We start from the raw sequence: 27,103 nt of genomic DNA on the forward strand, positions 1-27,103 counted from the left end.
GGGGCTCTCTGTGGGAATGGAGAGCTGTTAGTTACATGTAAGATGCTCCACCAACTTCAGGAGAGCTGCAAAAATGGAAGAGGACAGTAGTTTATCCCAAAGACTTCCTTGAAAAAGGAACAGCCAAAGTACACAGATTTTCCCTACTCTTGCACTACTGGATGATTTTTTTCTTGCTGTTGAACATCAGTTGGTCTTGCAGCTCAGCCTTACCCTTCTAAGCTGCCCTCTATTCAAAAAGCATCTCCCCCCCCCCCCCCCCCAACTCCAAAAACATGACATTCACCACACATCAAGGCAAGAATTCCTTGGCAAGACAGGTGGATGTATGAGGCTCCTTCATCCCAAGCACCCCCAGTACCTTTGCTTGCGTGGCAGGCCCTCCTTGCCATACCACCTGGTAAATGGCACGCTTCACTATCGTGCTGTTTCTACCATTACAATATTCTAACACCATTTAGAACAATTTCATCCAAAGACCTCAAAGTACTTTACAAGGTTTAGTTAATTAAGCCACTGAAGTATTATTACATCTCCTTTATGGAAGAGAAAGCCAAGCAAAGATGTTAAATGACTTGCCAAACGTAATATGAGTCAGTAGCTAAGTTGGGAAAAGAACCCAGGAGTCCTGACTCTTAACCCATGGCTGTAAAACATTTTTCTCTATAAAACAGAAATTAAGCAAGCAGAAGGGTGGCAGCACATGTGGTGGTTTTTTTTTCTTTTACTCAAGCTGCCTTATAATTAGGACAGCAAGAAAAATACTGGTTTCTAATCTTCATACATTTGTTTGAAATGGACTGTGTGGACGTTTTGGGGGTCTTGCTGCCTTCTGAAGTTCTCACACCACAGTTGTATTTAAAGAAGCTATTGTGCTAGCAGGAGTTGCAGGCTTGTTGCAGAAATAAGTGCCATGTTATCTAGGAAGTCAGAGCAGATCATTGAAACATCACTTCAAAACATCCTGACAAATCTATGACACCTTCCTGCTAACTAAAGGCATGAAGACCACTAGAACAAGTTACCATTTGTTACCAAAGACACAAAAAAAGGGAATGTAAAGGAGATTTCTCTTGCAGAAAAGGACTCCTCTTCCTCCAGCCCAGCCCAGGGTGTGCAAGTGGAACTGCTCCAAGTCTAAAGATAAACACAGCGATAGCAAGGGCATTTCCACAAGGAGGCCAAGGAATTTGAAAGAGGAAGGAGTAACTGGGACCCCAATGAGCCATTTGCCTGTATCCTGCTGTCCGTAAGTTTTATAAATTATGGGGGGAAAAATGGTGTGTGTAACTGAAAGCTGCCCCTAGGCACCAATAATTTGTCTGACCTGCATTTAGACGACCAATCCACTCAGCTCTAACTAGCCTTGGCAGCCTCACACGGGTCGTATTTTTACATGGATGAACTGTTCTTCAACAATTTCCTCCAGTGTGCTAGCAGCACAAACAGGCTTTTCTTTGCAAGCAGGTATGTGTGCCTTCTTTTTCCAGTTATTTCTTTTCTCACACACGTGGTTCATGTGGCCACTTGCAGAGAAAAAACACCCCGCCCCCTCGTTCTTTCCTACTGGCAGTGTTGCTACGAGCCCTGTTGCAGTTTTATGGGGCAGGGATGGAGTTTTGCTTAGGTTTGGACTCCCCTGCTTTAGGAGGCAACAGCATCACCTTTTACTTCCATTTTTCCAAGTCCTGTTTCTACCTTTCCCTAACATTTGCCTGCAGTATCATGTTTTATTACTCAAGAAACTTACTTAGGCTCACAGTGACAGCCAGAATTTACAGTTGCAAAATTCCCATTGCTTTCTGGGATGATTCTGAGGCTGAATTAGAGAAATCACTGTGAAGAAGGGGAGAGAGCTGGGAAAGCTACGCCATTACCTCTCTAAATGCAGAGCCCTCATCCTGTGAGTTTGCTTGCTGTGGCCAAAGCCCTGCAGCCCCTTGGGTCTGTGAGATTGAAGATACAGTGAGAAAAGCATTAAGAAAAGAAAGCAGGTGACAAGGGCACTGTCAGAGATACGTAGATATATAAAAGAATAGATATAGAGAGATATATATTTGCCCTTTCTGGGAAGGAATTAATCTTATGCACCAAAAGCCACATGACCTCAGGGTAGAAGTGCAAGATTTAGGGCCTTGTAAGAATTTGCCCTTGCCCTTTCCCTTTATTTAATGCCGAGTAGGATTGTGCCTGTATGAACTGAACACATCCAGTGGTTTCCCTCAGACATTTTGATGATGGATTGCTGGCATCACTTGTTTTCTTTTGAAGGCAATTCATTTATCAGAGACAATTACTCAACTGATAAGTTCAGTGTGTTCAGCTGTTCGTGGCTACACAGCAGCTACAGGCCAATAAATATGAGCTGCAATTAGCTTGATTAATGATTTCAGATCGCTAAACTGCAGCTTTGTTTAAGATAAGGCTCTAATAAGCTTTTCTGCTGAATCTGGCAAGTTTACCAGCGTCGGTGACACTACCTTCATTGTCAGCGCCCCAAGCCCAGCAGTTCCTTCAGGCTGACGTTGTGAGAAAGCTGGTCCCACTCTTCAGGACCTCTGAAGAGCTCAGCAGGTGTTTGGCGAGCGGCGTACAGCAACGGGGAACCCCCTTCCATCTGCCACATAGCAAAGCGCTAAGGAAATTGTTTCCAAATGTCCCTTAATTTAGAAGTTTACGTCCCGTCCTGTCCCCCCCACCAGCCTCCCGTTTTACTCCTCAGGGCTGCTGACCTTCACCTTTGCTGCCATCCTTCAGCCACAACGCAAATCCTGACACTGAGCCAGCCACGAGTGTCTCGGAGCATGGAGCAATAAGCCAAGGAGGAGAAACTGTAAGAGCCCAAATATTGTGAGCAGACTTGTAAGCAATGGAGAGTGGGGTTTAGGAGGACCACAGCTGATTTAACGTGTCAGCAGGCACTAGCATGGCTACAGTGAGACCTGCTGAGCACAGAGGGTGTGCTGATAGCAATCATTTCAGCTGGGATGGCATTTTCATTTCATTCAGTTTCTCATTGTAAAGAGCATGAGTGTGAATGCATGTGTGTGTATACATGTACCTACATGCTCTTCCCCTGCTGCCCTCTGCTAAAGGAATCAACGTCAGTCGTTTCTATGCCACAAGCCCAGACTGGTAAAGACCATGCTTGTGGAGCAGCAGTTTCAGAGTTACAACCCCTACTAAACTTCAAGCACGGGGTCCAAGCCATGAAATGAGCTTGGATTCACCACACGCACGCTTTACACAGACCCAGTCTCACCTCCCACTCCTCCCAGTGAAGACATTGTCAGGCTGAAGAAAAACTTCTGGGCATTGAGACCTCTGGAGATTTGCTTTCAGTGACCTCAGGAATGATGCGATTGGCATTTTGCTTTAGGTGGGCATCAGGTGAAATTCAGACCATCACTATCAGATGTTCCAGCTGTAACACAGGCACTTGCCTCACCCAGATCACTCAGGGGCTGTAAGTGGGGTGTCCTTCCCAAAGTCAGAGCAGAGAAACAGGCTTTTTGCTGCCAGTAGGAATCTGCTGGTTTCTGGACTCAAGGTAACATCATGTGCAGGGATGCAGCTGTAATCCCAGCCCTTTCTCAATTTTAGGTGCTAAATTAGCACTGTGGCTATTTCATCCCAAGGTGAGAGTCTCAAGTCTCCTTCCAAGGAAGAAATGTTGGGAGAAGGCATCCACCACTTGAGCAAGGGTCCTGCAGCTGCAACATTTGCTTGTGCAGTGTAAGACCTTGGGTTCCGTTCCTGCATCAGTGTGGGGACCAGCAATGCAACAACTACTGCATTTCATTTCCACATCTGGAATCTCTATTTCTATATGGCTACAAGGAGCAAGAAGAGCTGTGGAGCATGCAGCAGCCACAGCCAGGAGCAGGAGGAGGAGAAAGTCGTTCTTGCTCACCCCACTCGCAGGGTCCTTCATGCATTTTACATGACAATTTAGAAGAAAATACACTGCAGCTGTTAATTTTATGCCCCCCTCGTTGCTTGAGTTTATCCTAAAAATCCATTTAAAACATGGCGTAAACAGTTGGAAATCAATATGTTTCCCTGGGAGGTTTCCTTACAAATGACAGGTAACAGGTATATTTTATTACCTTAATTGGAATTGCTCCCTCCCATACCAGCAATGCAGTAATCTATTTGTCAGCCACAACCAAACACTGAACTGTTTACCCAGGTGTCCCCAGGGGCTCAATAAAGAAAAAAACTAAACCAAACCCACCCCAAACTGTAGGCAGGCAGGGCTGTGTGCTCAGGGACCTGGTTGTGCTCATTTTGCAAATAAACCTGAGGCCAGGAAGGCTCTAACAAACCTTACTGGAGGAACCTTCATCCTGCGAGTCATCTCCTCACCCCTGCCGGTCTGAAGGGCTGAGAAAGGACAACAAAAAAGGAGGAATTGTTGATCCAGAGATTCAATACAGCCCATGCAATCATCTGATCCTTGTTTTAGAGAGAAGGAAGATTTTGGTGTGATTTTTTTTTTTTTTTTTATACTCTGTGGTTGCTTCGTTACATCATGAAAAGGAAAATAACAGCAATCAGAAATGTCATCTATGACTTTGGGACTGGTTCAGATGAAATCTCATGGTTGTGCAGACCTCTGGGTTTTTCTTACTGGAGGGATTTATCTACTGAATCCAAACTAGAGACCACCTGTCTTCCACTGAGAACCTGATGATATGATTAAAATTGTAAAATTGCCATGAGAATGCCCCAGAAGGGAGATGAGAGAAATCCTGGAAAGTTTTGAGGACCATAAAGCCTTAACCCAGCCTTTCAGCCCCTTCTCAAGGCTGCAAATCTATTGATTTCATAATTTCCCAGGTTGCCACAAGAAGACCTTTCCTTGGGCTGATGCTGGCACATTGATACCCTGAGAACCCAGAAGTACACCAAGAGGTGGAAAAAGGCTATTTCTATTTCCCACAGACCTCAAAAGGGAAGTCTGTGTCTGACTCCAGGGTTCCTATGGATTCATGGCCTTGGAATTAACTTGCTAAAAACTCACATTCTGCTCCTACAGAAAACCATCAGCAAACTGCTTGGAGCCAGACAAATCTTAAAAGGAGTTGCCAAGAGAAAACAAGGTGAAGACAATGTATAGTTTTAGATCCCACAGAAAATCTCCTAGCCATATGCTGTATCAAAGGGAGACCAAATCCAAAACTACTACAATGTCACAGGGAAAAACAGCAAAGGAACCCAGGTTACATTGAAAGCTGGATCAAAAATATGAGGGCAATATTACCATGACATCAGTTTTACGGGGTCCTACACTAGTGACATTTTAGGGGAATTATTTTTAACATACACTGGGACAAATGTGCTCAGAATGTGGCCAAGAGGCAAATGAAGCCAAATCAATGCACAATGACACATGGCCAAATCCTGGGCTTGGCTACACCAGAGTAATTTCCAGCTGATCTGCTTTGCTCTCCCTGGAGCTACCCTGGCTTCAGACCTGGAAAGCCAAAGTGGACGCTTCATCTGTGCAATAAAAAGATCTGAAGCAGCAGGAAGCTGGACCAAGTTGGAGGATGAGACAGAAAGAAGAGAAGGAAGGCTTCACTGAGATGAAAGGCAGAAGCAGTGGCAGGCTGGAGAAGACAATTTCTTGACTAATTTCCACAGTGTGGTTTCTGGAAAAACACAGTTTTGGCACATGCACTATACTCCATTCCTTGCCAGCCCAACTGGGATTTTAGCAGGCATGATGACAGCAATCCCCTGCGAGAAAAGACTTGTGCCAATACATACCTCATTGGCTGCAGCATGGCTGGGATCCAGGGGAAACAGCAAAGGTGACATGATGAGGTACTAAATGAGGTCACTGAAGAGGTCTCAGCCTAAAGTGGAGAAGGGGAAAGCTACGGGCAGAGTCACACAGATCACGCTCTCCATGCAACCCATGCCAAACCCACCAACTCCAATGGCAGAGAGGATGGTTTGGCTCAGCACAGAGGGAGAAATTGTGTAACAAGAGCAGGGAAGATGCAGCTGCCCATGGGAGAGAAAAGTCAGCAGACTGGGCAGGGAAAGGGAAAATCCACTGGTATGTAAAGCCCTGTAGGAAGCCCTTCCTGAGGAAGGCTCCCCTGAAGGAAAGGCTGGTGAGTCGCTAAAGGGGTGATGAGGCTTTCACTATTTTGACCCAGACTCAAGGAGAGCCCAGACCCACAGCAATGTGAAGGTCTAGCCCAGGGATCCTCAAACTTTGTAACCAGGGGCCGGCGCGCAGATGCAGTGGCAGGACGTCATCTGCGGCTGCTTGGTTTCCCCCCCCAACCTCCGGCAGGGGGGGGCGGGGGGTCTGTAAATACCGGGGGCCGGATTGAGGACCCTGGGGGGCCGTATCCAGCCCACAGGCCGTAGGTTGAGGACCTCTGGTCAAGCCCATAGCTTGGTTATCATGGACAGAGCATGACAGTTCAGCCCAGCACTTGGATGACTCATCACCAGAACCGTAAGCTAAGAAGAAAATTAATTTTACCAACTGAAAATTAGCTTCACCAACTGTGTCAACTGAAAAAGAGAGCCTTTCCACAAAGAAAGTCCCCAAGCCTCAAAGCCCATATAGTTTCTTTTCAGCAATTTGTTTTTTAGGGAAAGGTAGGAATATCCATGTCTTTAACTGTACATTTACTTTTAGTCAAGGCCCATTTTCCCCTTGTTAAAAAAAAAAAAAAAACAGCTCAAAAAGCTTGTGATAAATCTTATTATTAGTCTTGTGACTGGGAAGTGAACTGACAAATATGGCTTAATTTTAGTCCAGTTCACATCTTTGCATTTCTTCTCTGGTCAGTGTAGGGCAGGACAGGAAAGCTGGTAGTGATGGGTCTCCCTTCCTCCTGTGTTACCCTTATTCCCTTTTAAAAAGAGCCATCTTTCACCTTTCCCAGGCACTTCATTCACATCAGTTAAAAATAATAACATAAGCCTAGTGATTACTCCAGCCATACCCCCTGGGTACAGGAGGCTGTTGAAGCCACACTGAAAGTTTCTGAGTTTCTCCCAGAAAAGCAGATCTCCCAGAAAAGTAGAGGGTGGTGCAAAGAGGTTAAAAAAGCAAAATTGCCCCATTCTCACATGGATGGGCAGATCCTGGCCAGTTTCTCACCATCAGCTGGATCACACAGGTGATCAAGCAATGCCTTTGGTGAAGGGAGCTGGAACCATAGATGGTCCTAACTATAATGAACAACAGGCAAGCACGCAACAAGGGGGATAACAAATGACCACAAATATTTTTTACTGAGCAAGCAAGGAGCAGGGGGGTGGGAGCCTCCCAGCCATGATGCTGGGCAGGGGAGGTTTATTTAATCTATCCGACCCCTCTGTCAACCCCAGATCGTTTCCTTCTTCAACAGCTGCAGCCGTGGGGGACAGAGGAGCATGGAGACATACAGCTGTCCCTCGCTGATCGCTGCGCACCCCTGCTGAGGCTTGCTGGATCCAGCCTCACAAGTCCAACCCTGGGACCAGCTCCCCCAGCCTCTCCTCAAGCCCTAGTCCTTGTGAGCTGTTCAAGACAACTCACAAATTTTCTTTTTTCTTGCCTCAACCATATCTGTTTGGAGGATAAAAGACAGCTGCTGCTTGCAAACTGCCTAGTTTACAGCTTTCGGCTAGCAAAGACGTGGTGTGATAGTAGAAATACTCACTATTTGCAAAGCATTTTTCTTATTTTGAGTGCTACACATAAATACGTTTCTCCTTGACCAGCACACTAGGTCTGTGAGATGGTTCCAGCACATGCTGCTCTTGATCTATACCCCTGGCACGTGGACAGGGATGATATTTTTTGCAAAATTCAGCTGTCATGAAGCTTTTAGAGCAGTTTGTTAAATGCCCCCTCTAAGCATTACAGTCCTGCCTGAGGTGAAAGGTTTGGGGTTGATATGATAGATATCACATATCTATAGATAGATAGATGTATCATATCGAAGAATGATACATCTGCCTCAGTTTTTAGTGTTTTGGGGGAAAGGGGGCTGGTTTTGCCAGTCATTTCAAGGGGATTTCTGAACAGGAGGACTCTCACGGTGGTGAATGTCACTGCTCACAGGGAGGCCTTTTTCCATGGCAAGATTTGCACGGTTGGAATCTGAACAGAATAAACCTATAGGCTGACCAAACACAAATGAGCCTTTTAAAAGGTCTGTGTCAGATTTGTTAACACGGGTCCACAAAGATCTGGCTGCAGTCGTGAGGACAAAGGGTTTAAAGAAGACGCATCCTCAAACTGGGCTGGATTCCTTAGTACAAAAGGGACAAGAACAAGGGCACTAACTGCATTTCTCCTTTATTTTTTGTCCTATTTAGTTTGACCCTACCCATAGCACAGTTTCCTGGCCTGGCTCTATATAAATGACAACTTTATAAAGTCAAACTGCTCTTTTTCTAACCTGGATTATTTTTTTTTTTAGACACAAAAAGTTCAGTATTAGACATAATCACTTTTTGGCATGCTATATAAATATGCATTTTGTTAGATTGATTGGCTCTGTATAAAGACCTAAAACGAATAAAGTTCTACTATTCACCATTGTCAAAGCAATACCCCAGACTCCTAATCAAATCTCCTGCTGCAAAGGTAGAAAAAATAATAACCCTGCTATAATTAACTTGCCTGGAGCCACCACTCTGACGCCATGAAACTGAGTTTTTCTGTACTGCATAGGAACTTGACTGATACATTTTTTTTCCTAAGTCATAAAGTCATTTTCTCGATGGCACAGCACTTTTTTCCCAAGGGGCATCACAAGGTAGGCAGGGTACAGAGGGTCAGATCTCAGTGTTGTCAGAGGAAGAGCACAACTGTCTCAATGTGCGTAGGCTAAAGGTGCAGGAAAGCAGAATTAGAGAACCACAAACTGCCCAAAACTGCAGTCACGTAATATTCACACACATCCACAATAACGGTCTTCCTAGCAAATTTAAACCACTTCAAATTGACAACAACTGAATTTAGGAAATATTCAGTATCAGCACTGTTCAGCTACTTTGTACTTGATGACAGTAGCAGACCTGTTGTGCAGTCCATTTTATCCTGACAAATGTGATGCTGATGTTTGAGCTCTAGGCAGGAGGCTGGACTCCAGAGATGCCCCAGCCCCTGTTTCTCAACAGCTGTGTGCGGGTCTGTTCTTTCCTTTGCCACCAGTAGGACCTCCATATTTCATTAACAAATAAAAAAATCTGCCTCAAGGGGATCAGCGGAGACAGGGAAAAAAAACACACACATTTTCATGCTACTGTTTACGTGTTTTGGCGTACTAAAAATAATTACAACTACTTATTGTCATCATTGCACAGACTCTTAATTTATATACTTTTTTTTTTTTGTCAAAGGTGAGTGTATTCTTAAGATCTCACACGAACCACATGACACCAACAAGTTCCAACAAGCTGCAGCATTTCAAGGAAAAGTAAGCATTGAGGAACAAGATTTTTTTCAGAGTTATTGGAGGTTTGGCTGCTTCCATTTGTATTTTCCTATAGAAACACAGTCTAATTTTATCTTTGTGCATAAGACAGTACTTGTGATCAAGAGATGAGTGTCTGGATCACTTAGGAATTTCCCTTTTTTTCAAGACCATCACAATAAACACATGCCCAAACTGCCACGCTGCTCCATTCATCCCCAGTTCTCCAAGTGACATGAAATGTTTCTAAATTAGATAATTATCAAGCCACCAGACCAGCCTCACAGCAACTGCATGAATCCAGCTTTAGCAGTTGTAGCAATAGCAACGTCACCTCCAGAAAGAGTACAGGAGAGATTGTGCCCATGACCCAGCCAAATAACAATGTTCTGCTGCTTTACCTCACCTCTCCAACTCTTCCTTTTGAATAAAAGATGTTCCTTTTATTTCTGATCAGCCTCGTACATGTTGTTCCTATTTCACACATAAGAAGAGGTTAGACCAAGTGCCACAGTCTGACCATACAGGGCCTGATTTAATCTTTGTGCAGAAGATGGCATTTAAGATCAAGGGAGCAACAGAGCAATGTGCCTGTGAGCAACAGCTTAGCCAAGGCATCGTGTTCCTGCACCCACGGTCCTGTCCAAAAGAGAGATTTAAATGAGGAAAAAAATATTTTGGAAGGCTCTCTGAGCAGTATGTCTCTGAAAATGTCCCCGTTCACTACAGCCACTCTTTGTCCAGAGGACACAGGAGCAGTGGAGGACATACAGGTAGGCACTAGCACCGGTGGGCATCTTCCCAAAGCTGCCCTGCGCATGGCTGCCGATGCAGGGTACGCTTTCCAAAACGCTGCGGCCCCATGCCATGGAGGGATATGGGGTACGCACAGTTCTGATTTGAGTCTCAGTCTAAATATTATTGCAGCATTTTCATCAGAGAAGAATATTTAGAAAAATGATCAAAACCACTTCTTATCCTCATTGCTAATGGGAGGTGGAGGGTGGGGAGGAAAGATGAGCCTCGTTGCTCTAGCCCAGCCCTTATGCTGCTGGTTTGAATACTTGCAGGGAAGTTGAAAATGTTCTTACAAGCCCTGACTCTCCTCTGCATTCAGCTATTGGGACCAAGAGGAGGAGAATTTGGGTGAATGACCATGAAACTTATGGCACAAGCAGAACTCCATGTTCCTGCCCATTTCCAAAGGGGAGAGGAGAGCCAGCTGGGAAACAGGGCAAGGCCTAAAAAACACACAAACCAAATTTGATTAACTGAAGAGGTGGAAGAACAGCAAGTTAGTCTCACTTCGAGGGTTTAATACCAATGGACAAAACCAGATTGGTATTCAGGCTTCCAAGCCTAAAGTAGCTGTGGGAAAGAAGAGAAGGCTTTTTTCAATAAAAATATTTATTGAAATTTTATTTTAAAGAAGCTCTAGCACTCTCCAAAACACAGTTTTGACAGTGTGGTCTCCAGGTGGAGAGGAGATCACAGCTTATTGGCATGATGGGGATGTAGAGATGGAAAGCACTGAACGTACATAGGACACTTCAAGAGCAGGTTTGCAGGGGTAAGGGTCTGTAACACACATGGATGAGGTTTTTAGACATCTGAGCACCAAAGCGAGATGAACCCATGTGTATCATGGAATGAAAATCCATAGAGTCAACCCTGCCAGTATCCAGGCTGCTGAGATGCCCTTGCTCACTGGTAAATGAGTGTTCACTAGGTGATCCAGACCATTGCCTAGACTAGCAGGGCAGTCAGGCTGTGTTGTCTCTTTTATCACTGTCTTTACTTCTGTTTCTCATGCCAAAGTGGCTCAAGTTGGGCTGAATGAGGTTTCATCCAAACAATCTATGCTTATTCTTTTGGATGTCGAGGGAGGACAACCAAAAAGCACCAGCCCCGTAAGTGTTTCTCACACTCGTGACTGTACATCACTCTTGCCATGCAGTCAGGCATCCCCCGCACCACTGAAAACAGCCTTTGTTCCCCTGTGAAGGAGCACATGTTCCCCCTGAGTGATCCACAGCCTTTTTGAAAAATCACATCACCGTTCCCATGGCTGCTGCACATAGACTATGGTCTCCCAAACTCCATCGTGGGCAAAGCACACACTGGGCCAGACACATGCCCTCTCCCTCCTGTACCCAGGCCACTGTCCCAGCAGCAGGCCTGACCTTTGGATGAAAAAGCGAGGGTCCTGCTTGCATCACACTTTTCAAAGAGCACATTAGCCCTGATTGTCTTGGCTAACTCTCTGGAATTTCCTTCCTTGCCCCGGAGACAGAGCATTCTGTGGAAATGAAAATTAATACTTACAGGCGGCTTGAGTTTGGGAGTGTTTTCAATTATATATTTAAAAAAAAAAAAAAAGAGGGGGAGAGGGAAAATTCAGTGGCTGCTACAAATAAGCCCATTTTAATTGTAAATTCATTTAGCAGGAGGTGGAATTAATCACCTACAAGAGAGCGGTGGGAGAGCCACCAAGTTGTGCACAAAGCAAGGAGAGTGCGAATCACACAGTTGGCGGGAGATCCCATTTCATTTTTGTTAAGTGCAGGGGTTTTAAGTCCCTGAATATCTCACTGTTCTTTCCCTCCTGTTCTCCAGAGGGAGAACAAATGCAAATGGTGTCGTGTTAGAAGGGGCTAAAAGGGCACCCTGTAATAATCCAGTGTGCGAAACCCCATGGATTCATCAAGGAGAGAAGGTGTAACAGCCCTCAGGAAGCCTGCAATAGCCTCTGTGTACACATAACACCTCCAAAGGAATTTTCTGCAGCTATTCAAGAACAGACCCAGGTCTATTCACCCTGTCTTCACCCCATAGCTCACTCGCACATGCCTATGCGACACTCGGGGGACTGCAATGGAGTGCCGTGACGCACCAAAATAACCCCAGCCAGATGAAAAATGGGCTTTGTTGTTTCTCCCATGGGCCTGGTGTTGGAGTTTGACAGGCAAGGGGAAGGCTAGTCTTTCCACAGCATGTACCCTTGAGCACAGGTTAGCAAAAACAGGAACAAAAGCCCAGCAGCAGCTGGTTACATTATACAGCTCCCCCATGCCACGCTCCACAAGCCCCTTTTTCCACCCCAAGCAGGGACAGCAGAGCCCAGGCAGGATGCTGGCACACACGATGCTCCACCACGGCAAGCTCAGAGGCTGCATCCGATACAGCCAAATCCTGACAGGCATGGCTGTGGCACAGTGGGCTGCACGGGGGCTGTGGGTGGGATGAAGATCCTCTTTGTGGAGTGTCAGCTTGGGTGTGGATCAGCTCTAACAGGTTTTCCATACGCATTTTCCTTGAAGGCTGCAAATTAATTCAGCTTGGGCAAACTCTCCTTTGTTTGGCATTCCCGCTCCACAAATACTCAAACTTTTGCTGAACAAATAGTTAGAGGAAATATATTCCACATCTCCAGCCAGTGCTCGTCACCTTGCACATCAGCAAGGACTGAGCCTTTCTGCTGTGGATGAATTTGTCCAGCTCCTCCTTGGACCTGCTGATGCTGTCTTCACAACCTCCTGCGGCAGCACGGTCCCACCATTTTTCTGCCTCTGCCCAAGGAAGCTCTTTCTCATACCTGTTTTAAACTGGTCATCTGCTGATTTTGCCCTCTAGTTTTAATATTTGGAGATTCTGGGAAAAACAGCATCACATTCAGCTTATCCATTGCCATGAAGCTTTTGAAAACTTGAATTACTTTCCCCAATCAGTACCTTACTCCTCCCCACCTATTGCTTAAGATATCACCGTATTCTGCAATGACTCTATTCAGACAGCCGAGGCTCTGGCCCAAATGAGGGGGATCATCAGGCCAGTTAGTCACCTCCAGTGACTCCAGTGATTAACTGCATATAATGCTTAATTCCCTAGTTAGCCTATTTTTAAAAATGATTATTGCAAACTGGCTCTGTGTAATATACTGAGAATAGTGTGTTGCACAAGTTTTTGTAGGAAATGAATTTTGAAATTGCTACATGCAAGAACACATACCAGCTGTGACCATGAGAAAAAACATGGGTCTCATCCAAATGACCACAGCTCACACGTAGAATATGTGCGATCAAGCAGCTTGACTCTTGGAAAACACACACATCCTTCAGTTACATGGTTTATGTTAAGGGGGGGGGGGGGGGGGGGGCGGGGGGGAGAGAATAAATCTCTCTTCAGCGCACAGGTAGGACTGAGAATAATTAATCCATCAGTTTGGCCATCAAACTGAAAACATTTGGGTTTGATCTGGGTTGAAGCTATGTTTTTCTCTGGCTTTCCTTAGACACGAGCGAGATATCAATCCTTAAAATGAGGCACGAAAAGCCTCACACAAAAGCACTCATTTTGTTTTCAAAACTGCAAATCTGATCTTCTAAATCACTTTGCAGGAAACACTCGATGAACCTTGAAGCATTTCTCAAAAGCAAAATGCTGAGCAGGGGGTTCATGACACCAGGGGGGGAGTTCCTGCTGCCCTGGATGCTGCTGCATGGTCCTTTAGCTCACAACCCTTTCACAACCAGCTCTTCCAACACCCTCCACAGCAGGGAAATGGCATTTTCCCCACTCCACAGAGACAGGCCTTAGATCCCCAAAGGCCACCCAAACAAAACAAGGTCACCAACATGTGATGCCTTAGTCCTTGGTAGCACCTTCACTGTTGGGCATGCATCCCCCAGCACAGGAGAGCAGGCAGGAGTCTGTGAGGGAGACAGGCAGCAAAGAAGGAAAAAATATAGGAAAGGCAACAATTACTGTTATATTGTGCAGCTGCTAGGAAGGCTGAGGGACAGAAGGTGGTATATGCTACAGCATTATAGCCTGTAGCATTGCAGAATGGTGATGGGTCCCAGCAGTGTGAAGGCACAGGCTCTGTTCAAAGATTAAGCTTGGTGCCCTTGCTAGGTTTCCAGCAGTCTGATACTTTCAATGCAAACTCACTACTTGATAAAATAAAGCAAGCTTTCAAGCATCCAGCTGCAGGAAATAGTCCTGATGGATGGTATATATAGATATATAACATGTAAGACTATAGATCTGGTTGGTTGGTAACTCTCGTATTGATACACAGATACAGGCTGATGCAAGTGATCTGTAAAGCTCAAATTGTTGAAATTATTGGCTTAAACATGACATCTAGGAGAAAAAAAGAAAAATCAAGCTCATGATTTTTGAAGGACGGACAAACAATTTCTGAAAGCAGGGTCTGGCCAGTTTCTCATGAATGATGGTGGGCTTCCTCTCTCCATTTAAAGTCTTTTATTACTATACAAATGCTTACTTTTTTACAGTGAAGGTAGTGGCCAATTCTGCAGCCTGTTTGCAAGCAGAGAATAACCAGTTCTTAAAAATTATAAGGAATTACAGAGCTTAGGAGCATTAGCAGAATCTTGCTCCAAGTGCCTACATTTGCTATAGGCTATTTATCCCAAGGTAACCTCATTACTTCTGTGCAGCTAGTTACCACTCCTGTGCTGGCCAGCGTACCCACAAGCCTGCCAAGCATTAGAGATCTTTATGAAAATTTCCTACGCAAGCCTCCTTTATCCCTTCATCCTCTCCATACATTGCCAGCTCAAGACCAGCACAGCCCCAAACAACCTCTTCACCTCAACCTACTGGCAATGATGCAATAGCGATTGCATTTGCCCGGTCAAACAAGGTAAAAATTATTTCCTTCTGATATGCTGCAAAGAGGAAAACTGTAGACAGAAACAGATTTGCAAAAGTGCTCCCAGTCACCATTAGCATCCTCTCTTCTGCATCTTCACAGCAGAAATGCAGAGTTTTGAGAGCAGAAAATTGGTTTCATGCAGTTGTCTATTCTCAAGCACTGCAGCTCAAAGAAAGATTCATGAAGGCAGAGAGAAGTATTTCAGGGCAAATATGATTCCGTACAGTTCGGTTTCTTCAGAGCAGGAGGCTGAAATACCAAGCTCCATTTCTCCCACTGCTGGGCATCTTTGTTCAGCCCCAGAACAGACAGGCAGGAAAAGGCTTTAAAGAAAGTATTTGTTTAGGGAATATCAGTGGCTCTTATTTACGTGCTGTTCAATAGAGATATGTGGGTGCTTTTGTTACCAAACCCCAGTAATCAGATGTTTAAGCAAAGATGTGCATCGCACAGAGCCCATCAAGTCTTTGCACAATGTTCTGAGCACTGAAAGCCAAATGAGATGCTGGTAACGCCTTCCTCTGTTGTGCAATTGCACTGAAGAAATACTGGATCTTTCTTCAATTTTTAAGAAAAGAAGTAGAAAAAAAGGATAAAAGGGCCGATATGAATCACCTGCCATATCTGTGGGGAAATGCACAGTAAAAGGGAGGCATGATAAACCATCTGCTCGAAAAGGAACATTTCAGCTGTAAGGAATTTTTTTGTGCTGTTTTTTAAGCCCTGAGAAGGACTTTAATCAGAGACACACAAGTATTATTACACCGAGAAGTGCTGCAGGTAGGTATTACTGAAACAATGTTCACAATGGACAGAAATTTAAGAGGAGAGCAAAAGAGCTGGTACAAAAGAGTCCCAAAGAAAAGAACACCCCATGACCCCACCACTTGCAACACCAATATCGATACGTGGGAACCAAATCCCTTTGGCACATCAACATTACGCAGCTGGAAACTTGTGAAACTCGTTCCACAGGTCCACAAACCCAGCCGAGGAGATGCAGCCAGAGCATCGAGCACAGAGTAATGACACTGGGGAAAAGAGAGGTTATGGACAGGGCACCAGCAAATTAAGCCAGGAAGAAATTAAACTGAGAGGAAGCAGGATTGGACAGTTATAAATTATGTTGGGCCGGCTCCTGCTGTGAGTCTTCTGCCCCATGAGAAGTCCCAGCCTTCAGCCATCACCTTACTGCAGGTATCTCTGCTCCACTTCAAGAGTGGATGTCCTGTGCAGAGCCTAAGAGGCTCAAAGAGTCCAGCATGACGCTCCATTAAAAAAATAAAAATCAAATTAACTCTGTATGCACCAAGATCTGACAAACCCCTAAAAACTGAGGAGAAGACATTTTCTCCACCTACACATTGGCATGAGGAAAAGCATTCCCAGTAATTGCTGCTGCTCCTTCACAACAGCCGTTTTCCTCTCACATCTTCCCATGCAGCCCCTGCTCTCTGTCCTCCGCAGCCCAACATCTCCACACAAGGTCACATGATCACAAAGCGCAAGTGCCGGTGGCAAAAACATAGTATTCAAGCCCAAGGAGCAATAGATGTCTTGTTTGCAAATTAGCACCATTTCCCAAGACAGCAGGAAAAAATGACCAATTTGGAGACACTCATGAGATTAGAAGAGATTTCATTCCCCTCTCTGTTAATTCACCAACCTAAATCTTTCAACGCTTATTTGGGGAAGGAGGGGAGACAAAAGGGACTAACTCTCTCCACTTCATTCATCATTTTGAGGATGCAAGATCATCCTTGATGCTTTATGACCAGCTCCACTGGGGTTTGTAGGCAGCTTTTTTAATTTGCTTGACTAATAACATGAAGGAAAGAAACATCACTTCAGCTTCTCAGCCCTGCACCATATAGATTTATGTTAGGGTATCTGGATCCTTCGGGTAACCTAGCACATTATGCCACCACTTGGCCAAATTGGGAGTTTTTCCATGCTCAGCAGAACTGCTTTGTAGCAGGGCTTGCTGTTCAAAGCCCCTTATGCTGCCTGTGCAACTGTGCGGATTGCGGTGGGGTGTCTGTGTACGTCACAGCGACATAAACATTGTGTGATGGCGGGTGGCTTGAAAAACGAAGTCTTCCCAGCACTGCAACTCTCCAAAAGCAGCTGCTGCTGATACTCCAACTGGCCAGATTCTGCCAACTGGCTAGTATTGCCCTGGAAAACACCTGATCTTCCAGTTTCAGCGTCTTTTCATCATCTCTGTGGCCCATGACCTTCAGCTCTATAAACAGCAGCAGCCTCAGAGCAAAAGCCCTGCCAGCCAGCCTGTCACAGCACATGCAAATAGCTTCTCTTAAGAGGAAAAGCCATGGACTAGAGAAGTGCTCAAAGGGCAGGCGTGGAAAGTCAGCAGTAAATAAGGGCTGTATTTGCTCAGATGTACAGAAATTCATGGTTAACTAACCACAAAAAAAATATTAATCATGCTTACATGGGCAAGTCTATAAATAATCCCAATGGATGGAGTACACTGCTGGCAGTTTTCTTGCGGAAGTGAAAGCTACAGTATCTACCAGACAATGTTAATGTCCTCAGGTTTGAAGGGGTTATTAGAGTCTCCAGGGACATCAATGATTGCATTACTTCTATAGCATTTTAATAGCTCAACAGCAGCGAGGCAGTTGCATCTCCATGTACCTGTGTCCTCTTCCCTCCTAGATGAGCAATACCAATGCTAAATCTGATGTCTCTGCAACCTGACAGAATTGCTGCACAAGAGAGATGCTTCTCAAATGCCTCCGGTTTTTTGCACAGAGCTGTGCAAGTCTGGGATATGCCCCATGGCTGTGCCTGGGAGTTCAGGACATATGGCAGCCCAGTCACGGGCAGTGTGCCATTGCAGGCATCAGAGGGAGTAAATTCATAGAAAACACCTCCAAGAGTCTTTCTGGACAACACACCTAAGTAGAAGGAAAAAAATGTCTAAGAATATATAGACAGGCATCAGTCCTGCACAGAAGAGCCCCAGGAGCCCTAATGTCCCTCAGTGTCCCCTCCTGTCGCTGTAGGCAGAGCCCAAATGCGTGACCCACGTCACCAAAGGAAAGCTGCACATGGCATGAGGATGCTACAAGCTTCCTGCTGGGTCCTCGGACACAGTAAAGCCCATGCATTTTCCACCGCTATGAGGGAGTTACACTGCTCCTATAGAAAATACCTTCATAAAGGCAGTGATCCCAAACACATGCTGCGAGTATGGTCTCACTGGAAGATCGCTGCTCGTTCCTTTCATTAGGGGTAGGGGGGGAAAGGATCATGTTTGATGTGCGGTGGGAAGGGAATCCCAGCGTGAATGCAGCCATTCAGCTGGTGCCCTTACAATTAACGGGGGCTCCAACGTAGCTTCAGCTCACCTAGGGTAGAAAGCTTTTGAAAGCCCCGGCCAAAGGGGGTAAGTGGATGGGTTTGGGATGGAGCAAGCAGATCTTCCCCCAACAGCAGCTTAACAGTACCACCTGGTGGAGAAAGGCAAATTTGCTCCGGCTGCTTCAAAGAGATGCAAAAAACATGCATCGAAAGAACGTAAAGATGTAACAGGGCTATCCAGGCTTATTTTTCCATAGAAACCGAATCTTTCACTCCTTTTCAGTAGGCACTCGGCAAGGATGAAAACCACACTGAGACCGAGCTGTTTGGTTCAGGTGTCCCACTACAAACATAGCCGCATGGTCAGCAAAGAGGCTGTTGGCGTGGGGCACCCAGCAGCCTCCCCCCAAGCTGGGCTCCCAAAATAAAACAAGCAGCAGCCTTCAAAGACTTGTCAGGAGGCAACCAGGCAGCTAACATCAACCTACATGGTACAAACACGTTTTTTCTTGGTGATAACCATCTTCAATTAAAGATATTTCATAGCTGGGTGTTTAAAAAAAAATCAAGCTCCCTGAAATTTGTATTAACAAAGGAATTATTTGGAGAAGCACTGGATGAGAAAGGAAATCTTTAGTCCTCCAGTTCTGTAGCTTCATAAATTCCTAAATCTGCACATATCTCTGTATCTAACAGTTTTGAAATGTTTAATTAGCAATCTGCAGAAAAAACCATTCGTTTTTGACAATGTGAGGGTTTCATTACACTTAAGCAGCCTTATTATGCAGTTCCATCCTGGTGTTGAATCAATTAAGCATAACAGCAATAAGGCAAAGTGGAACTAAAACTAATGTTCTAGTGGGAGCTAAATCATCAGGATTATTCAGAGTGAAATGTTGCTTAAGGAGACCCAGGCAAGGTTTGTTTACGCTTGTGAGCATCACTGTGCTGTGCCGTGCAACCTGGAGATCTTGACCTCCTGCTACACTCCTCTGAGAAGCAGCAAATTAAATCCCTAAATCATGTGAGGTGTTTGCACTCTCATAGCTAATTTAAGGCTCTGAGTAACTTTAGTTTTTTATATGTGAAATAGAAAATTCTACCTAAACTAAAGCTCTAAAGGATAGTCTCATTCAAACCCAGCAATGTCTTAAAAGAGACAGGATAAATAATTTCCATGATTAATAAAACTGTGTAATGAAAAATAATGAGCAAGAGCCTTGGCTACTGTAAACCAGACAGTGTTGACTTCTACTCAACTACAACAACTTACAAACTCCACAATTTGCCATGGCCACTAATTAGTTTATTAAAGACTCCCTGCCAGTTGTGAACTCCTGAGATGATGCAAGCTGGAGTGCTGGGGGTTTTTTAACATGTAATTAATTTTTCCATTTGTTATTTTCTTCCCCTTTTGCTCTTGGCTCAGCTCAGACTGCTCTGACTTTGGATCAAGCTGAGCACAGTGCTGCAGCCACGTTGTGCTCAGCCTGGGGATTTCTCAGCAGATGTTGATGGTGTTTATTTATTAACAAAAGTGATTGTGAACAGGATTGCTCTGAATTTCAGCCAAAATAGGCTTTCCATGGCTCAGCCTGTTCAGGTCTGCAGGAAAGCCAAGGCTGGGGTGTTTTAAGCAGAAAACTGCTTCCATTTGGAAGTGCTGTGGGGAGGAAAGTATGGTGCATGAGTCACCTGCTCTCCATCCTTGCAAAGGGTAAATCAGATTTTGCCTCCAAGCCTTTGGCCCTGGGATCTTGTCCCTTACAGGGGAAAAAAAGGTATGAAGCAATCAAACTAGATTCTCAAGCTGTTGCTGTGATGTCTTACTGAAGTGAAAATACTCTGGTTTCCCACCACTACTGGCCCAAGACAGGCAGCCTTTGCAGAGCGCCATGTATTTTGTGAAAGCTGCAAGTCAAAAGCTTAGTGCTCCCTCTCAAAAGACAATTTCATCAAAATATTTCCTTAGATTAAGTTAAATAACATCCCTCCAAACACTATTTACATATCATTTTTCCATATATGGAAAGGGACCAGCTTCCAGTAGGAAAGCAACAGTCCTGATCCAGCATCTCCCCAACCAGCCCTTGAAGGCAGGAACAAAATTAATCCCTGGTTGACTTCCCCAAAGTTGCACAATTAGAAAAGCCACTCTGACACCTGAGCCAAAAGAATACCAAACCAGGGAACAGAAAACTACACCCACCGCTGCTTCACCTTCACAGGTCAGCGGGAGTTTGGCCATCCCACTAGGAGGGACTCAAGGTGTTGGGATGGGGCAGAGGGTTAAACCAGGAGATGGAGGACAGCGGCTCTGCAGCATCCTGCCAGGGTAGGCTGTGAGGAGCCAAGGAGTTGGGTAAGAAAGCAGCCTGGCTTCTCTCACAGCGTCACAAAGGTGATACAGCCCTGCAGAGTGTTTCCATTGTGATAAATTGGCATTTTCTGATGGAAAAAAAAAAGTGCACTGTGCCTGGAAGCAGTTTTGTAGCAAGCGCTGCCAACACCCACTGGAGTCAGGGTGTTTTTGAGAAGCTGCTCGCTTTCTCAGGTGTTCAAAATTAAATTTCAGAGCCCAGACTTAGGCTCCCCCTTTCTCATCCATCTTGGCAGCTCTTCAGCTTCCCATCAGATGGGTCAGCAGCAAATCTTGTGGCCCCCACGCCACCATCCGTTGCATCAGAGTTGCTCCATGTCAGGCATCCTCAGTCTACTTCTTTCCAGATTTGGGCAGATGCAAGGCTTGGAGATCCTCTTTCCTGAGATCTTATTGCCAGGAAGGTCTTTTTCCTTCCCTGTCCTTTTTGGTGTTTTTCAAGCCCCAGGAAAATAAGACTTTTTACTTCTCATCCCCGCTCCCACTTCACAGGGACACTCACAACCTGAGGCATCTGAAAGGACCTTGGAAAAGCAGAGGTTGGCCACTCTCGCCCATGCAAGAACTGGAAAAAAAATTTTATTTGGCCCTGCCATCACTGTTACTTCTGGACTTCTAGTGGTGCAAAGCCTTCTGGTGATGCCCTCTCCTAGAGGACAACCTACATAGAAGGACAGAAACTGCCGGCAGGGAGCCAGGGCGCGGGGCCCAATGTTAGCAGCAAGCTGGGCAGCGAGCAAAGGAGCCGTTCCAGCTGGCAGTTCTTCCCTGGTCCTTCTCTCACTCAACTCTGTGGGCCTCCAAAAGCCTTTGAGAAAGTGCAGGCCCATCCACAGGCCTCCCTGAGCTCCTCCAGCCCCAGCAGCAAGCTGTACAGCTCCTGTCCCACAGCTCAAGCTAGAAGTTCACAGGCCTCCCCAATCACTTGTCTACTGGGAAGACTGTCAAGAACACAATCGCCCTCCAGATGTAGCATCCCGTGCCCTTCCCGGAGCAGCAGGGAAGCTCCAGGGTTTTTTTCTCACAGGCATATCTGCAACTTCTTCTTCCACTGCCTTCCCAGCCCCATTCCTCACTCTCCAGCCAACTTTTCCCTCCTGCACTATGGGCTCCAGGGAAGGCTTTGCCACCCATCACACCCTCACTCTGCTCTTGTGGGCACAGAAGGGCAGGGGACACTTGCATGGTTAGTGAGAGAGGATCCACAGGCCTGTACCAGTGCCAAACCCCATGTGGATACAGCACAACCTGTTCCCAGTACCCAGGGCTCACATTTCCAGCTCATACCTATGGCTTTTCCCTCTCTCCAGCATTCCATAACTGAACTGGTCTGGTCCCTCCCTGGAGGAGCCCTCCCCAGCTACCAGAGCCAAACCACAGGCTACTGAATACTCTAATGACTACTGAGTTTTGCTGAGGACTCACCCCTGTCCAGTGCTGGCAGATCTGCTGGGCTCAGGGCACATAGCAGCATCCAGGTCAAAGGAACCAGGTTACAGGAGGTGATTTGGAGGCTTTCTGAAGCCCTAGGGAACTCCTGGGTGTTTATGCAGCTAAGGGAAGAACGGGAGACAAGCCATCACATACAGGAAGTATTTTGACCTGCACTGCTGAGTTTCAGAATGGGAATCACCAGGGTTTGGATTTCCAATGATCAAAAGGACTTACTGGTGTCTAACAGCAGGCACCATTTTCACTCCAGGCAGATAAGTAGCGTCTTCCCTCTCTTCAAGACCCTGACCTATCAGTCATACATGGCTGCAGACAACCCTAACACTTCTTCTCTGGCTCACCATGAGGCTCCAGGCCTAAATTTTTTTATCACCTGCCTTGCTCCCCCATACTGCCTTCAGTACTCCCACAGACCAGACTTCACAGACCTTCATCCTACAAACCAAGGGACCACACTCAACTGCCTTTGGCTCTAAATAACATGGATTTGAGCACTATGAGCCCTGGACACACCTTCCTCCACCTGGGCAAACAAGTCACACCTGGCTCAGGTGAAGCTGAACCAAACCTTCTTCCAGGGTTTTATCAGTCTGTGAGACCACCTTGGCAGTAACACCCAACTGAGGGCTTGCTTTCAGATTCCATGGTCCCAACAAATTCTACCTGCTTCACCTCAGTGTCCTCCACGATGAAAATGTGGGAATAGGAATAAAACACAGTGATGATAATGGAAACACCTTTTTTTCAGGTCATGGTGGCTCTCAAAGCCCCCTTTCATTGACAGGAACCAAAGACCCTGAGGACTGAAACTGGAAACCTCTGTAATAAAACGCATGAACCACTTGTGATTAAGGTAAAGGACAGCTTATGGCCAGGGGGCAGTAAGAGACTTACTGGCCCCATGGGGAACTTTTGTAGACCATTTCTATTGAGAATACATACAACTTGCCTTCCTGGCTCACTGTTATATTGTTATCATTTGGAGCTAAAGGGAATTATTTTGTTGGTAGCAGAGAGGATCCTGAAGGCAGAAGACCTGTTGCTTCACACAACTCCTGAAGGCCCTCAGACTTTGAGAAAGGTTTCTGCAGAGTGGCAGAGGTGGGGACCAGCCAGCCAGAGCAGGGCATGAGGGAGGGATGGAAGAGGAGTGAGAAATGAAGGAGTGGGGTGTGGGGAATCTGCAGGAAGGACTGGCTACCTTGGGAGTGATGGAGGGAAAGATAATGATGCCTTGGGCTCCGATGGACATGGAAGGAAGTTACAGTGCCAGTATGGGTGTGCCCCAGAGCTCTGCTGCTCCATTCTGCCTCAGCACCTAATCCCAGATGGCTTTGTGAAAAATTGGTCCCTTGTTGCTGTGAGATCTGTTATATGCGGAGGCCCTGAGGGACATAAATTCCTCCAAGAGATCCAAATTCACACATTTAAAAAAAAAAATCAAAACAGGGATCCTGAAGCGAGTAGCAGAAAGTGGGGGGCCAGGACACAGGGGGAGGAAGATGCACACCTGACTTTGAGCTATAGCATGTCTTGGGGACCTGTCTTCGCCAGCCAGGGCCACCAGCAGGAGTACAGGCAGACCTGGCCAGAGCATTAGATGCCAGGAGAACTGGGACTGCCATTCCTCCTGTGCAGCCTAGTCCTGGATTAGCTGAATATCCAGCGGAAGAAACTCTGAGCCCCAAGCATGCATTGGCTTACACACAAACGAGAAACTTATCTTCAAATAACTGGAGATTAGGCAGCTCTGTAAAGTCCAAATTCCACTTCCAGGGCTTCATATGAGACTCTTGAGCCACATACATTCTCTCCCTTGGTACAGAGAAATCTGGCAATATTAATACCAAAAAAATGAACCCACCAAATGCAGTTTTCCCTTCCTACCAGCAATTGTCTATCCCAATGCTCATGCCCAGAATTATTCCCTGGCATCAAAGCCCACTGGTATGCAACCGCCCACATTCATACTGCTGTCCTCCAGAGCTGGGTGCCCACATCCAAGCTGCCATGGGGAACAGTCCCAAGTCCCTGCCAACTCCCAAGCTGTCTGCATGAGATGGCCAGGGACTGACAATTTAACAGCACAATTGAGTTGTGGTGCCTGAGGACATTCCTTGGCTCTGCTCAACTCGCTGGTGTAGCTGCAGTTCCTCAGACCACTCCCTTCCTGCCTTTCATAGCCAATGGCTCTTTGATGTATTTCCAAGGAAGGTTAGCTTATAAAATTGCTACAACAGGGAGACCCTCACATGGTCACTGCTGAGGGAGGACTTCCCATACTCACCTCTTGCATGAGTTCTCATCATTATGTAAATAAAGTATTTGCTTCTAAATCTTCTGCAAAAGAGCATATGGCAACTCACCCCGACGTGGCCAGATTGGGTTTGGATTACTTCTAGCTGCAATACCAAGATAATATGGGTCTACTCCATGCACTTATACCGCTCTGGCTACTCATTTCCACCAGCAGTGGGACATCTGCGCAGTCATCTGTGCACCAAGAACTGTGTCAGGTGTGCAGAAAAAATGGCTCTTCTGGAAGTGCAGGGGCTGAATGTGGCTTGGAGTGACTGCACAAAATACTGCTGACACAACTGATGCATAGCAGGACACTGAGAAGCCAGGGCAGGAGGCAAAGGCACAGCAAGAAATATTGCTAACCAAAGGACAGTGCTGCATGCAGTCACAAACCCAGTCAGTGACTGCTATGGTATTTGCAAGTTTGCCCTTTTAAGCTAGCATGACAATGTCTACATGAGCTGCAGTCGTGCAACAAACTGCCATGCAGACGTACTCTGCATGAAGAACCTCTCAATGAAAAAAAAAAAAAAAGAATTAAAAATACATTCTCAAGAAGATGGTTACATTGACCTAAGAGCGCTGTGGGAACAAACGTCAGCAGTACCGAATATAGGTGTCAGTGCACATTTTCTTCCTAAACAAGCAATCTTTTGCTATTTAAAAAACCCTCCTGTTCTCAAGAACATTCCATCCCTGAATTCTCCACACAAAGCTTGGATCGGAAGTCTACTATTCATATATTTTTCCCTCTTGGTTTCAATATTAGCTGAGGAGCATTATCGGCAGGAGTTTGAGCCGGAAATAGGAAATGAGATGGAAATTGTTAACAAGAGGGGAAAATAGCTCAAGGAGGTTGGTCCTTCTAAGAACTGCTACCTTTTACAGCCTAGGGTTGTGTGACACTTAGACCAGAATTAATTAAAAAAATTAAAATTCAAGATGTTTGTTGATTTTAATCACTTTGGGCAGATATCTTGTTATTTGCTATGTTTTGGTGTGCTTTACAAATGCAGAACATGCATGCAGTCCTTGTCCAAGAAGCTGACAGTCGAGGTATAAAAGAAACAGTAGGTGGATACATAACACACAACATGAAATGGAAGAAGGAGGTAAAAGGGGCCAGCCAGGTAAATGATGGTCTTAGCAGTATCTCCTTGAAGTTTTGCCACTGTCACTTCTTAATAAATAAACTTTGATATGTGACTTGCATTGGAGAGGTCACAATTGCAGAGCACTCACAAGGCTCAAACGCCAACGGGATAGAGGCAGGACATGAAATATGGATACTCCAAGCCCAGCTGTACCAGGTACAGTCTTGATGCAGCTTTAGTTCCAGTGTTAGTGAGACCAAGAATGGCAGATGATTCACACTGCAAGGTGAAAATGAAAGGGACACGCCCAAAAGCATCCTCATGGGACGTGTTATCACTTAAGGTATTCTTATCTAGAAGAGTAACAATCCCAGATAAGACAGGCAGAGAGCTACCACTGTTCTTCACAGTTACTTCTTGCCTTCTTTGTACTCTGTGGATTATGTTAATAAACAGAAAACATGGAGGGAGAAAATGCAACTGCAGTTGGTACACATTAAACAGATGATGGTACCACAAGTCAGGAAGACACTAAATAACAAATTAACACAGCAGGCAATTTTCAGTGTTTCTTTCCAGTGCTTTTCCCATTTCTTCTCTAATAGACTTATCATGTTCCAAATAATTTCTTCTTCCTGAAGACCAGCCCTATGTAGTCTCTGTACTTGTACCGACAAACCTGGCTGTATGTTAGAATATACCAGCATCCCACTGGCTATGAAACAGGTTCTCGAGGGACACTGCAGATATTTATTGCTGGTAGCTATTTACAACTAGAGTAGGAAAAACCAATAGTTATGCTCATACGCTGGGGAAGAGTCCTACCCTGGGGCAGGATGATCCAGGAGTAGCTACAAAAGATCATAAGCAGTGGAGTATGTCTGACCTGAAAAGGTAACCTCCTCTCTCCCAGAAGCTCAGACATGAAAACTCCTCATGTGCAGCCACAGCAAAGTAAAAAGGGCTACCTTAAACTATTATGAGTGTGTCCTGTCTTGTTTTACAGTCTCACCAGCCAGAGTGAGCATAATTACAGCTGCAGGAGGTTAAATTCTTGCCATATGCCAACCTGATGATTTGATCTCTGACCCTACCCTAATCCTAGGGATAGGACGCGTCAGCAGATACTTAAATTCTCTCCAGTTCCCCAAGGAGCAGACTGAACAATTTATCTGTACATACACAGCCTGCACTGGTGCCATTTCAACATATACTGCTGAAATTATGATGTTTTGCTGGCACCGCTATTTCAGATTCAATTAATACCCACAGGGGAATCCCTGGCACCGCCAGGAGAGGTGTGGATGCTTCTCATTATATTTCAAGTAAAGGCCCATCTGGCAAATTGCATGGTAAAAGAATATCAGAAACGTATAGATGAGTACTGACTCACTAAATGTGTAACAACCACAGGTTTTAG

Source organism: Falco rusticolus, chromosome 1 (assembly GCF_015220075.1).
Source record: "Falco rusticolus isolate bFalRus1 chromosome 1, bFalRus1.pri, whole genome shotgun sequence".
Classification (NCBI taxonomy): domain Eukaryota; kingdom Metazoa; phylum Chordata; class Aves; order Falconiformes; family Falconidae; genus Falco; species Falco rusticolus.